This window comes from Pelobates fuscus, chromosome 11 (assembly GCF_036172605.1).
Source record: "Pelobates fuscus isolate aPelFus1 chromosome 11, aPelFus1.pri, whole genome shotgun sequence".
NCBI lineage: Eukaryota > Metazoa > Chordata > Amphibia > Anura > Pelobatidae > Pelobates > Pelobates fuscus.
The window spans coordinates 125,124,900-125,139,822 of record NC_086327.1 but is presented as its reverse complement, the minus strand read 5'-3'; the positions used below and the strand labels follow the sequence as shown (position 1 = coordinate 125,139,822).

The 14,923-nt window shown below is 37.0% G+C and overlaps 1 protein-coding gene across 1 annotated transcript in view; it reads right to left on the bottom strand.

Moving 5' to 3' along the window:
• The window catches only part of LOC134577245 (uncharacterized), a 47,670-nt gene extending 44,305 nt beyond the window's left edge, over positions 1 to 3,365 (bottom strand). Inside the window, exon 1 of the mRNA XM_063435942.1 lies at positions 3,325 to 3,365. The gene's annotated coding sequence lies outside the window, so the exon portion shown is untranslated. The remainder of the gene's footprint in view (positions 1 to 3,324) is intronic.
• Between the last annotated feature and the right edge of the window lie 11,558 nt (positions 3,366 to 14,923).

Below are 14,923 nucleotides of genomic sequence, written 5' to 3'. Positions count from 1 at the left end.
GGTGAAAATCAAATGGAAAATATGCAACTCACGATATCATCAAAATTGCAATATATCACACATGTCTCTATATAGAATGTAAAATTATGTTTTAGGTCACCCGAGGCCCGCACGTTGAGGGGGCCAATTGGGTGGCTCATGCACTTAGGGCGAACTGATGGCAATATGTCTTCTGGGGCATAGTAAGCTCTGTGGCCCTTTAGAAGCGCACTGGGCTGCTTTAAGGAAGTAAGAGCAGGTCACATATGTCCAGCTAACAGACAGAGCCTCGTGGGAGGCAGAGAGGAGGGTGTACAGACTGAGAGAGCACCTGGCTCCCAACAGCCTCAGTCATCAGACTAGACTGCAGGGAAGCCACCCTCCAGAATCCAAAATGTAGGAAACAGGAAAGAAGCTAAACAAAATTCACATTTTACATATCTGTGTCTGTGTAGGTATACTCCATACATAAACATGTTAACATTCAAACACACAAATATTGCTGAATACTAAATACAACCCTGCAAGGATGGGCAAATGGTAGACTGGTAGAAATGGTAGCTGGCAAAACATTGTGCAAGTTGGACGAAAGATGAGGATCTACCGTTTGGCCATCCTTGCTACATGGGGAGGGAGAATGATTTTCGCACCTGGAACCTCTCTACTTTAATTCTGGCACTAGTCTTTGTGGTGTTCCAGTTCAGATGTATTTTGAGTAAACAGCAATTCCGAAGATATAAAATGGCAAAAAAAATGGATGTACTGCAAAATATAAATATTATATATATAGTTTGCAGTACACTGATAGGCGCATCTTCACACTATTTGGTCCACAGAAGAAGTAACCAATAGAAGGGAAAAAGAGGAGGACCAGTAAAAAAACACCCACTTATTTGTAATCTATATTTTTTTCTCCGTCTCCTCTTTTTTTTCTCTCAATTGGTCACTTCTCGCTTAGTTTGTGAATAAAATCAACATGTAGTAGCTGTCCCCTAACCATCATTTTTTTCCCCATCAATGATCTATTGTTGGTACCATGGATGGAATTATCAATCACCAATCTAAAGAAACTGTTTGTCCATTGTCGGTTGTGTTTGTTTTGTAATAGCTTTATGCTGTTTCAGAAGTTTGAAGTTTTGGATGAGTCACAGATCAATCAACATCCAGGCAAATTGCGATCTGAGTGAAATCGAATGCACAAGTCTAATAATATTCAGGATGTCAAAACCATGATGCACCTGAGTGGGTTGAGATATTGCTTGTCTGAATTTTATTTTTTGGAAGAGGGGGGGGGGGGGGGACTGTCACCATTTTGAATCCTTCCTATTTCTAAGGGATCCGGCATTTATATTTGTTTTAGTGCTGTGGAAATATTTTTGCTATTCAGTTTTTTTAGCTACAAACTGCAGTTTCACATATTGAAGTTTAGAGGTTCATTAAATGGGTTAAGACCCTCAAATAAAACAGAAATTTTTCACATGGACTCAATGCAAGTGGTAATTTTACACAGTCTTTTTAACACACACCGGACCTAGCACGGAGTATTCATTTATTTTTTACACACACAGTTTATTGCCTCGTGCATGCCAAACTATTAACAAGAGCTTTGGAATGGCTTACAAAGTTAAATCATGAAAACAACTCAATATTATTCAGAGTAACAAAGACAAGTCAATTTTAGCAGACGTGAATAAAACGTCCTGGTCTGGAGAAAGTATATTGTACATCCGCAAGATTTTAATGATGTAACAAATATGGCACAATTTAACTCCCAAATTTTCTCAAAATCCATAGTTTAATGTAACATACAGAAAGTCATTAATACATATACCATTATTTTTTAATTTAGACCAACACAATTTCAAAGCGTTCCATAAATTTGATACAAATACTGTAAATGGAAAATAAATAACTACCTTTTATATCCACGCCACCTAGTGGTATAGATACATTACAAATAAAATACAACATACTAGGAATATATTAGGACATGCAATATATGTTAATAAGGAACATGCAAAAACGATATCATCGAGGCAGATAACAAACTGACAATGTTATTTACTATAACTTTAGTCATATTTAAACATTCTGAGCATCTGTAGTCAGCCAATCTAGCCAATCTCAGTACAAGAAGACTTCTGCTATATCTTGTTTTGAGTGCGGCAGGACAGAATTGTCCCCTTCCCAATCAATGTGCCTGGGGCAACTGCACCCTCTACCAAATTTTAGTCCTTCTGCCTTAAAGGGACACTCACATGCTTTTTTAGTGTTTATGGTAACGGGAGTGCCCTGGCACAGTTTTACTGCAAAATATCAACTGTTTTTGAATGGTTTATCAATTTACTGGGGTCCCAGTGGGTGCCCGCACTGAACCACAGCATCCGGTCTTTTCCAGCACGAAGAGGTGAGTGTCAGTTTAGATCTGAGCAGAACAAATTCAGCACTGTAATCATTGGCAGCGAGCACTCAGCCAATGCTATCGGCACAAATTTACAGTCCTGCTTTGCGCTAAAGTGACTTTAAGCTTCGTCTGCTGGAGAATATTGAATTCAGCCGTTAGAACCCGAGTATATAGATAAAACATTGTGACATCTTTCTGTGGCATGGCGTTAGTGCACTCCTGGCACCATAACCACCACCCAGGAATGTAGTGGTTATGGTAGTTGGAGTGTTCCTTTAATGAAACAGAAGGTTTATTTATTTATTTTTTTCTTCCAGACTTTATATTTGTTTAATTCAATGGGTTCTAGCTCTATTCACTATGCTGCTTATTAATATTTACACGGTTATTCACTAAATGAGATTTCCAAGTGAATTTATAGCAAATTTCAAATTTAAGGTCAAAATAGCTGAACTGAAAGCATTCTCCAACCATTTTTGTTACCAGCTCGGCTACTTTGGCCTTAAATGTGAAATTCCATTTGAATTCACTTGGAATTTTCACTTTAGTGAATAATTGTTAGTATAATTAGTGATGTTGCTATTTTGTACATAAAACATGTCAACTTGTATCACTTTGTTTAACTGATACAAGATATGTCTGCCCTTTGTTGTTATTTCACTGAACAGTGAATTCTGGTAAAACAAAAAAAACATAAAAAATAAAAATGAATAAATCTATAAATTTTAAGTTGTAGGCTAAACTAGCTGATTTGGAAAAAAAATCTGAATTGGGAAAAAAAAAAACACATTGCAGCTATTTTGGTCTCGGTTTACCAAAAATGTATTCTGTAATATTTACAGTATCTCACAGTGTGACTTTTGGTAATATTGGAAACCAGCTACAGGAAGTAAGGCGTATCTATATATATATAAACATACAGAGAAATATCATTTACAAACCTTTTGTTGAATCATGGACATGAGTGGCTTTTCCCATTCATTCATGTGAGAAACATGGAATTATTAAACTTGGAATTATTCGATTTCGAGGTATTTATCTCCTCACGCTCTGTACAGTAAAATAACAAACTGGTTTTGCATTTCTGGCCTCACTGCCTTGCTGTGTTAGAAAGGCACCTTGCTGCTTAGCAACACCACACCCAAAATATAAACTGAGAAAGGAAAGCTTCACACACATATGCAACCGAAACAGACACACGCAGAGACACAGATATTGTCATAACAATGCACAATACAACATACAAGATGTATGTAAATCTATAAAATCATCATTATCAGGTTCTACTAAGTAAATAGTGAGCTGTGGTGACAAGACAAAAAATCATGCTCATTTATAGTAAGCAGAACCAGGGAATTTTTTGCCTGCTATTTTGAAGGCCAGTTCTACAATAACCATAGCTTAATCTCTGCTTACTGAACAAACCTTCCAAAAAATGCAAACATACAAAATGAAGCCCTGCACTCAGACTCCAACTACTCCTAGGCAGCAGCAATGAGTATAGTACACGTCAGCCCCAATACATACAATAAAAGAAAATGAATAAGGTTACTTGCGCACTATCGTAAATGACTATGTATGTTTAAATAACTGGAGGGTTTTTAGTATCACTCTGATGGATGAAGTGTAAGCTCACCTGCCACGTCCCCAATAAATGCCCCTACATTAAAAGGGACTTATTTAGAAGTAGGATCCCATATTATTCTCAAGTAGGTATCCTCACAGTAACTCAACACAGGCACATTTAGAGGGGATACTGCCGGAATTATGGGAAATATTCACATATATGATATCTCCCCAGTGCGTTAGAAGATTGAAGAAATGGTGTGTTAATAATAAATAACAAGCCAATCACTGATACAATTTCAAATACAGCATACTATGTTCACATTATAATAATGCAAATAAAAACACCCTGTTCCACACATATCATAGAATGGTAAAAGCCAATGTATTTACCAAATTCCTAAAATATCTCTCAATCTGTGTTCATCACTGCAAATTATAAGACGGGGGCTGGTGAAAGAGGGGTAGGTGATTGAGCCACACATATTGAGGTGGTGGATGATGCTTATTGAACCGAGGCTTAAATGTTGAGTTCTTCATATTTGTATTGATTTCCTTACATATAAGGTATTTGCCCACCAAACCTGGAATGTCTTTAGTGTTCTTTTAGTGCTGTCATGCAGAGGACACGAGTTGGTTGTTTGCTTGTTGGTGAGAAGGGGTATCCATGGTAAATGTATATCGCTCATGCATTGACTTTCTTATGCTAAGGGATATCATCAAGTAGCTTATTGTATGCCTGTATCCCAACTTAGTGACTAATGTGTGACCACTTACCTATCATTTCGTACAGGTGGTGGAGATAGTCGGGTCTTTGCCCAGGCGAAGGCTTTATCTGTTACATAGACTACATACAATATGCTATTCACAGCTGGTATTGACACTTGGGGCCTCCTTCTGATCAGAGCATCCAGAAATTATGATGTTGGTGACCTTTAAGGACACTGGAATTGCAATGAAATTGATACATTCTAGATGCAATTAATTCTTGCTGACATCAAACATAGACGTTTTCAGTCAATCTCGAATTCTACTGCTTTATGTAACATTGTAGCCAGACATATATTGCATTGTCCTTATTTAGTCAAACTCTCTTTAATGTATGTAGCTGGCCTTAATATATGTAGCTGTATTGGTAAAGGAATCACTGTGAGGCTGTCTATTGCAAGAGCAGGCAAACGTAAATATTTCTAACGGTTCAGACTAGACCACGAGTAGGCAACCATTGGCCTCCAGATGTTGTGTACTACATCTGCCACACTGTTCTTACAGCTGTAATGTTGGCAAAGCATCACAGAAGATGTAGTCCACAACATCTGGAGTGCCAAAGGTTGCCGACCCCTGGTCTAGAGAATGTAGAGTTCTGACACCTTAGACCAGGCTTCCCCAAACGTCGGCCCTCCAGATGTTGCTGAACAACAACTCCCATGATTCTATGAATGAAATAGATAGGCTGAGAATCAAGGGAGTTGTAGTTGAACAACATCTGGAGTTTGGGGAAGCCTGTCTTAGACAAACCATACAAATATAATTAAAATTATACTTTGAGTCAGGATTGTTCTTTTACTTTACTGTTACTAGACTTACTTATTTCTTAAGGGCAATCCAAGTAGGTATAGTTATAGTTTGCAATTATTATTATTCTATATCTCATATTTTATCTATTATTTAACTATGGAGTCACAGAAGAGGTAATTATGTTCTGGAGATCAGTTTACCCAGAATGAGAAGAATTGATATCACATAATGGGTGCATTGTGCGATAATGTTTTGAATGCTGTCTTTATCCAATTGAAAAGTGACAAAGCTCTGTAAAAAAGCACAAAAAACATTGCTCCGAACTCGAATATTTGTAAATGATTTCTCAAGAAGACGAGTTTCTCCAGCCTGAGATATCATATCGGCTCTCACAGCTCCGTTTATGTGATTAATGTAACATCAAAAGGCTAGATAGATTAATCGCTAACAGTATACGGAATATTACGGCAGATCCAGCTGAAAAATTTATAATTTCTTCACTACCAATATCTTTTCTTTTTTGTTCACTCACTCATTTCCTTTTTTCCCCTTAGTTTTTACAGATATTTGAGCATGACACACAAAAAGTATATTATCTTCTCTGTGACAGCTCACTAGTCTTTTTCTGCAAAGCAAAATATTGCAAGTGAAATGCACAAAAGCTGTAAAATCATGAATAAATTGGATGCTCAGTAAAAATCTGAAGTAGATACATTTTATTAACCCTTTGACGATGGAAACTTTTTAGAAACGTCCATTTCATTTCATTGGTACCTTGACAGGACGCAGTGAAAATCAAACTAAGCCAAAACTAAACTGTCATTTTGGGAATATATATATTTTTGGGGGGGGTGGGGGAGTTCACACCTAAAATGCTTCATGCTTTAAATGAACAAAGAGACTCATAATTAACTAAATTGGTGGAGAGTTAGACTCTACCCCTGGAATTTTACTTTGGCACGTGTACTCAGAACCTGATGCAATGAGAGATCATGCCCTGTTAAACATATAAAATACACATATATGGGAAGCAACAACCACTTTAAAGGGGCACTATAGGCACCCAGACCACTTCATCTTATTGTGCAGAGTCCCGGTTTTCCTTAGTCCTGCAATGTAAATCAATGCCGTTCCGGAGAAACTACAATAATTACATTGCAGGACTAAGACTGCCTCTAGTTGCTGTCAATCAGAAAGTCACTAGAGGCACTTCTTGCTTGCTAGACAACTTTTAAAGACATCCAGCATCATTTAAATCACCATAGGAAAGTATTGCAGCAATGCTTTCCTATGGGTAGAGCCAAATGCACTTGCACAGCTTGCCGCACATGCGGATGACTTCGGAGGAGTCGAAGTGACAAACCAGTGCTGATTGGCATTGGAATCTGGTAAGCAACTAGAGTTTTTTTTAAACCCTTTCTGAACCAGGAGGAGGTGGGGGGAGTGTTAGGGGTGGGGTGGTGAAGGGGGAGTGGTGGGCTAGAGGGAACTATAGTGTAAGAATACTGATTTGTATTCCTAACATGATTATTAAGAACACTTACATCTCTAACATAATACAATACACAAGTCTATATCTTAGGTCACACATTATTTGACATTTCATTACATAAACAATGCGTGACATTAGAAATCTTATTAGCGCAAACTAATGCCTCGATTTAATATTGCAGGAAAAGTTTCCTGTTTTAGTATATATGGATAAACCTTTGAAATGATTAACATACTAAAATATTAAAATATATTATATATAAAAATGTATTCATATATCAAAAATGTATTATTAGAAAACTATAATTTTTTCTAATATTAGATTATTTTTTCTAATATTAAATAATTTGAAAATCATTGTAAAATCATTTGAAAAGTTAATCTAATAATATCATATCAAGTTCTAAGCACCCAGAGAATGGGTGCCCCCGGTAAAAGAATGTGACATGGTACCAGTCAAAAGTTTAACTGGGCGGCGATTGGACAATACTCAATGGATCCGAGCGATATTTTCACAAGATGGATGCTTGGATTCCACCTTTCAGTAGATATATGACTTGTAAGGATACCCTGTTGTTTTGTACTTGTTTTTGGGGTATTTTATGTTGTATTCTCTGTAGCCGGGAGATAATTGATTTACCGAGGTCTTACTCAAAATTTTTCCCAGACACAGTGACACCTGGTCGGGCTTGGGACAGAATGACATGTACGCTTGCATGAATAAAACAAGTTGATTTACACTTCATCAAGTCTTGGCTGATATTTGGGGATGCAAAGGATATAACACACTTTAACTCTGCAGGAATAGGGAGACTCTTCAGTGGATATACTCAGTCGGAGTATAGGGTATCCGTTACAAAGCTTTTGCCAAAACTCAGCATTTACCGGAAATTAAGAAGGCTCTATTTTGTCTGATTTGTATCTTCTGATTGCATTTTAATTTCCATTAAGTTTTTGCAAGCTTTCTTTAAGAATTAATTATTTATGTAAGGATCAAAGGAGACATTGCCACTTTAAAAATAATCACCCTTGTATTGCATACAGACTGACCATTGGGCATGCTAAACCGCAATAGCCATGGGTCGGAGGCTGACTCTGACCATTTTTCTATTTTACCTGAATCATTTGCCATTTGGCTTATCCCTCCTAGAACATCAACCCTGTTACATATCGTATCATCAGCAAAAAGACATACCTTACCATCAAGACCTTCTGCAATATCACTAATAAAAATATTAAAGAGAATGGGTCCAAGTACAGATCCCTGATGTACCCCACTGGTGAATGGGTCCAAGTACAGATCCCTGATGTACCCCACTGGTGACAAGTCCATGCTTCGACCCTCACACACACTGCACCCCTCTTACACACAGCACCCCTACAATCACTAAATCCCCTATAGACACTACACACCTTATATACATACTGCACCACCTACATACACACACTAGATTCCCTATATATACTCTGGCTCCTCTTTCCACACTCAATCCCATATAGACACACACTCCAGACCAGAAATACACACTTCATCCTCTTATACACACTATTTTTCACATGTGAGAGTTCTTCAGCAGGTCTCTGCGCATGGACTGCCCTATTTTTGGGGGAAGGTGTACTTGTCATCTCTGGCCCACTGTGATTAAAAAATGTTCAGGCCAAATTGTTTCCCAGTCTGACACTGATTGCATATTAATCTTGTATATATTCTCTTTAATGATTAGGTTTGCTAGGAGACTGACCCAAATGGTGGTTCCCATCACACCATTAACATCATTCTCATTTTTTTCTGTGTCACATGCCTGACACTCCCTCTTGAGTCCAGACGGTGACTGTACACTCTTGATGGACAGAGTCAAGACTCACAATAATATTAGTTTTCATATTCCTGTTTTTCTTGCTGAAAATATTTTATAACGTGTTCAATTGGCACATTTTACCAGAGGTAAAACTAAAATGAAACCATCCCCTGTGGGATTGTAATGGATTGTCAATCTGTGTTTTATATATAATGAGCGTGGCTTATTGCTGTATCTCCACAGTGAGAGCATTATCACATTTCTGTAGATTGTAAGAGTGTACAATTGAAACATTTGTTACATACAGTATAATAAATACTACAAGGACGAGTATACTATGTGAATTTTCATTAGCATAACGTATTTGCATTTTTTCTTCAATGATGGCACTTTAGCATACTTGTCATTATTTACCATTAATTATTTCTATTCAAATGCTATTGTAAAGTACAGAACTGCTGCAGTGATCTCTAACACAAAGTAGTTGTTAAAGCAAGGCTGGCCGCTTGTTAAGTTTATCTGTATTGGTTCCGTCACTACCTGTTGCATTGGACAGGTGTATTATTCTGCAAATAAGTACTTGTCTTAGTCAGACAATGTGAAATATGAAATTTGATAGATTGCAGCTCGTAAACAATGGAATAACTAACCAGCGCTACTTATTAATATACACTGGAGACGCTAACGTGATGTGCAACGCAATATTTCACTTGTTACATTTGCATAATTTAAATGATAGTGCTGACAGATATCAAACTTAGCCCGTGATAAATTAGCTCTGCACTTCACTTCATTTTACATTATTAATTGCATATTTAAAAAATAAATGATGTATTTATTTATTTTTGCCTGAGAAAGTTTTAACTGAAAATACATATCTAAGGACATTGGCAGGTAGACTTACACTTTCATGTTATGGTTTTTGGTTATGGTGTCAGGAGTGCCCTGGATTAGATTTTATAACGGTTTAGCTTGACCTGACAACGTACCAGGCAACCACCAGCTGCCCATACCACATCTTCCCTAGGAGGAGAAGACAGATGTCAGTTTAAAGTAAATCAGGGTCTATGTAGGAGGACGCCAATCACTGGCTGAGAGCGCTTATCGGGAGCCATTTAAGTTATGATGCTTGGAATGTTCCTTAAATGGCTATGGCAGTGGTAATTAAACCTTTGTTATTTAAATGTGCAGTTGGGATAGTATGAGTAGCCAGATTCTGAGCACTGGGTTTAAATACTTCAGATCTGTCATGATAACAAGGCACTTGTTTCAATCTGGTCCTGAAGGGGTTAAGATACCAAACAACGTCCACTGAATATAATAGACTTTTGACTACGAAAAGTACAATCAGTGTTTAAAAAATAATCAATAAAGAATAAAGGTGTAAATGTCCCACAGCATGTACAGCAGTGAATGATTTGGCTCTTAATAAAATCCCACAAAATAAAAAAAAAAAGTAGTTACATTTTTTAGTAATAGCAATGAAAAATAACAATAAAGTGTATTCACTAAAAAAAAAAAAAAAAATATTTATGGTGAATGTAATAAAATGTATATTGCAAATTTACAAAACATAAGGCAAAATAGCCAATTTGTGAGGTTTGATGGATTCTACATTCATTACCCAACTACTGAGTGGTGCAGACCACATGGTTTCCCACTGAACCATCGGGGGGAGGTCTTGAATCCCACTGTTACACCAAGGATCCAGGACTCCGGGAAGGAAACAAAACATAGAGAACCATCACACATAATACACAGCCAGCAAAGCAGATACGCACAGCCAGGCAGCACGGACACACAACTGTACATCACACACAGCCAGCGGAAACATCACACATAGCCATACAGCACACACACACACACTGTCAGCACACACATCACACACAGCCAGGCAGCACGCACACACACAGCCATACAGCATGCGCACACAGACATACAGCACACACAGTCAGTGCAAAAATCACACACAGTCAGACAGCACACACACACACACACAGCCATACAGCAGGCAGCACACACACACAGCCAGGCAGCACGCACACACACAGCCATACAGCATGTGCGCACAGCCATACAGCACACACAGTCAGTGCAAGCATCACACACAGTCATGCAGCACACAGTCAGCACAAACATTGCACAAAGCCAGACAGCACGCACAGTCAGTGCAGACATGACATACATCCAGCACTCACACTGTGGAGCAGATGGTGAAACACTATGCATAGGGCTCTAGGCAGTGGCCCCAATCTGGCAACCTGTTTAGGACCCTGGGGATCTTAGTACAGCACTGCAACATGTATTGTGCAAGTACATGAACAAATATTCACACATTTTGTAATTTACTAAATCCTTTATGCGAGTTATGGGAGTTGAAGGTATGTTATTTAAATATGGCCAGCATCCCTTTAATAACATAGTCGGCATTTGTGATTCACAGTGACCCTTAATACGAAAAAAAAAACATGCCATACTTTTGCATACAATCTACAGGCATGCTAAAAAAAATACAGATATTGATGTAATAAAATGCTACTCTCCAAATATAAGTACCCCTTTCACATTGTTGACTCTAGCTGAGATGCTTATTATGGACCACTAACCAACAAGGGAATATGGTTAGACATAAATGACAAAAAGCAGCATGTTATAATAGGGAAGGATTTGCTCCTGCATTGTAATAGCATGTTTTCTACTTTCTGTTTCTCAAAGTACCTCTGTTTTACGTAACTATGCGTGAACACTAATTGTGTACTAAAGTTGACAATGACTTCTTTACCCAATATATTTAAAGTCACATGAATGCAAAGTGCTTTATTTTTGCAAGAATGTGTTCTTTTTTTCACCAGCAGGTGTTTTTATGAATATAGTCATTATGTGTGCATTAAAAAGCTAAGTGCGGATCCACTTGTTAGAAATTCTGAAAAAAGCGGTATGATATTATGTCTAAAAATGATTTAGCACTTAACCTGCAAGTGCAGCATTGTCTAAGTTTGAAGAGAGAAAAAGCAAACACAACTTCACTTTATAAAGTTCAACTAGATCAGATAATCTACTCCATAAAACATTGTATAGTTAGAATGGAATAAGGTAAACCTGCAATCTCTTACAGGGAGTTTGACAATGTTTCAAGAATCCCAGGAGCCAAATCTAAGCTCACAAGTGCACAATAATGCAGATATGCCTTTTAAGCATGGATATGGTTGTCCTATTTTGTCACAGGAGTTTATTCCCTAAGCACACAAATGTAGTAAATTAAAGCAGAGTTGCAGAATTTAGACAGCTATACTGAATCAGGAATAGTCAAAGCTTGGCTATATATTTCCCACATTTTTGCATTTTTTTTTCTTTTTATTTTATATGCTGCAATTTGTTGTTTAGTGTGTTATAGACAGAAATTAGACTTAGTAAAATGCCTATTTACTCATGTATACCTATATTTGATATTTACTCAAAATGGCTGCTAGAAGCAACCCCTCCTTTCGACTAACTACCTCGTGTAACAAGATGGCGCTGTAATCCGGAGTAAAATCCCGTGATGACAGTGACGTCACGCCTCGCAGGATGTGCATTAGATTAAACACTAAACACCTAACCAATTATTGATGTTTTCTTACTGTTATCTATAATTATACATATGATGTATTCTTGTCTTTATAAGGGGCCTCCCGCCCCCTGAATAAACATTCCTTACGTTTTTCATCAACCTGAAACTAGTGTCTGGTGTGAATTACTTTAGGAGCGTGCACGCACAAACTCTCAATAGTTTGGACAGGGGCAGATACTCAAATAATCAAACACTTGGTTTGGACCTCAACAAGTGAATAACTTCTAGAGGGTGTATTTGCTTATTGATGACATTTTTTGAGTATTAAATTCTGCTGCAAAATGTATTTATATTTTATTCATATTTATATAGCTGTTACTGTAGACAATTGAGAAAATTAGTCACAATTTTTATAATAGTAGGAAAAATAATTGGAAATCCTCTCCAACTTCGATTTCAAAATTTCACAAGCTTCCAGATGAATCAATACTTTTAGAAAAACTTTCCAAGTGATTTATTTACACAAATTCCCATATATTTTAATAGTGATTTCTGTAGATAAATAATAAAAAAAAAGGTTTTCTAGCAGTATTGAATTATTTGGAAAGCTTATTATATTGAGTTCTCAGTTATCAGTTCTTTCATTACATACGCCTCGATTTAATCTGTTTGGATCTGTTTTCCAATTATTTCATATTTTGAGAAATATTGATTTTTTTTATTGTGATATTTTTGGATATATTTTTCTATATGACATATTTTTTTATATTTTAATATCTTGGGAAAAAAACACTACACTACAGGACACTCGAATACTCATGGCTGGGACCCTGCGACCACCTGCAAATTTGTACCTAGACTAACCACTTCAAACTCCTATGCCATGGCCACGACTTGACTCTCTGCTGGGCTTAACGAAATGTGAACGGTTTCATAACATTTATTTTTGGTTACCTCTCCTCAAGTTTTTAATTTAGTGTCATAACGTATCATGACAATACCCGACTGTCTGTCAACCACATAACATCCTTCCTCTGAACGCCTCAGGGTAAATCAGGTGTGTAATGTGAAAGCTTTGTGACCAGCATGGTGAGAATAACCCCAACCCTCTCAGTTAGAGGGATCTTTCATAGTAATGAAGCTTGCCCTCAAACACACTAATTAGTCTTGTCTCCTACCCTTTAATAACTTTAACTTTTTTGTTTCTCTTTTGCACAAACGTCAGCTAGCACCTATACGACATGAGCTTATCCAGTGCAATATGTACAGCCCACCACCAACAACTCAACACACGACCTCCCAGCTATAGGATGCCACCTATACACACGTATGCAATCTCCTTGCACTAACTGTGCATTCAACGAGCCTTGGTACCGACTGAATGACTGCATGCCTAAGCGCACATTTAAAGCTGCTGCGTTTTGTTTTACTAATATATTAATTACTTACTAATTATTAATATAGTTTTGTGTGTTTACTCTTTTTTTTATTTAAGAATCACTATTAGATTTTCATTGCATTATTAACTCATCTCAAATCACTGTTAATGAACTGTATTTTTATTTGGGAAATATATGGATGCATAGGAATCAATGTAATATTTTTGGATACACATTTTCAAATGATGTTATATTTTTGGATACACTTTTAAAATCATGTATTTGATGTTAAAATAGAAAAATAGATATCGATATATATATAAAAAAAATCCTAATATTGCATCATATTAAAAGTGTATCCACAAATGTTAAATCAAGGCCATAATCAGTCACATCCAGAAGTAAGAAAAACCTGAATTGCTCAGCATTGCACATATTTAATTACAGCTGCAAAGAGTGAAACAGCTACATTGTCTTAAATCTAAAAGTTCAATTAAGCAAAAGTGATGGGGTGGGGTTAATCGATGAGCCCAGCGTAGTTGGGGAGTGGAAGTACAAATCATATAGGGTAAGATTCTCAACTCCTTCCTCCACTCCTTTGTTGGTGGGGTGGAGGGTAATAACATGTCACAGAGTACCTTCATCTCTGCCCCTAAGCCCAATATTAAGAGAAAAAAAAAGTAAAAAATAAATAGAGTGAAAATGAATCTAGACACTCCAGCCAGTTGACTGGATGGCTAACAACTAAAGATCTTTTTACACAACAGTCCAGTCAGTACAACCAGCCTTTACTTCACTGTGATTGGTTGGCTTGCTCTGCATTTTTCTTTTCCTTTTTGTTACATTTTCAGAAAGCTACATTCCAAAAATGCCAATGTGTTTGTTTATACATTTTTCTATTTATCTATTTTCCCAATATCTAACTTTTTGTAAAAGGGTATTTCTGGGGTTTATTTTTATTTATTTTTTTTACCAAATTTTCAGCTCCTTTGTGAAATATTACAAGGTAAGAGGTGCTATATAATCCTTAAAGTTTTTTCTAATCCACTATAAATCCTTAAACTAGGGGTGAGCAACTTTTGGTACTCTAGATCAGTGTTCCCCAACCAAAGTCCTCGTGGCCCACCAACAGTCCAGATTTTGCCAGAATCTCCATTGGAATAAAACAGGGAAATGCATAAATACTGGATTGCTGGTGGGACACGAGGACTGGGTTGGGAACCACTGCTCAAGATTG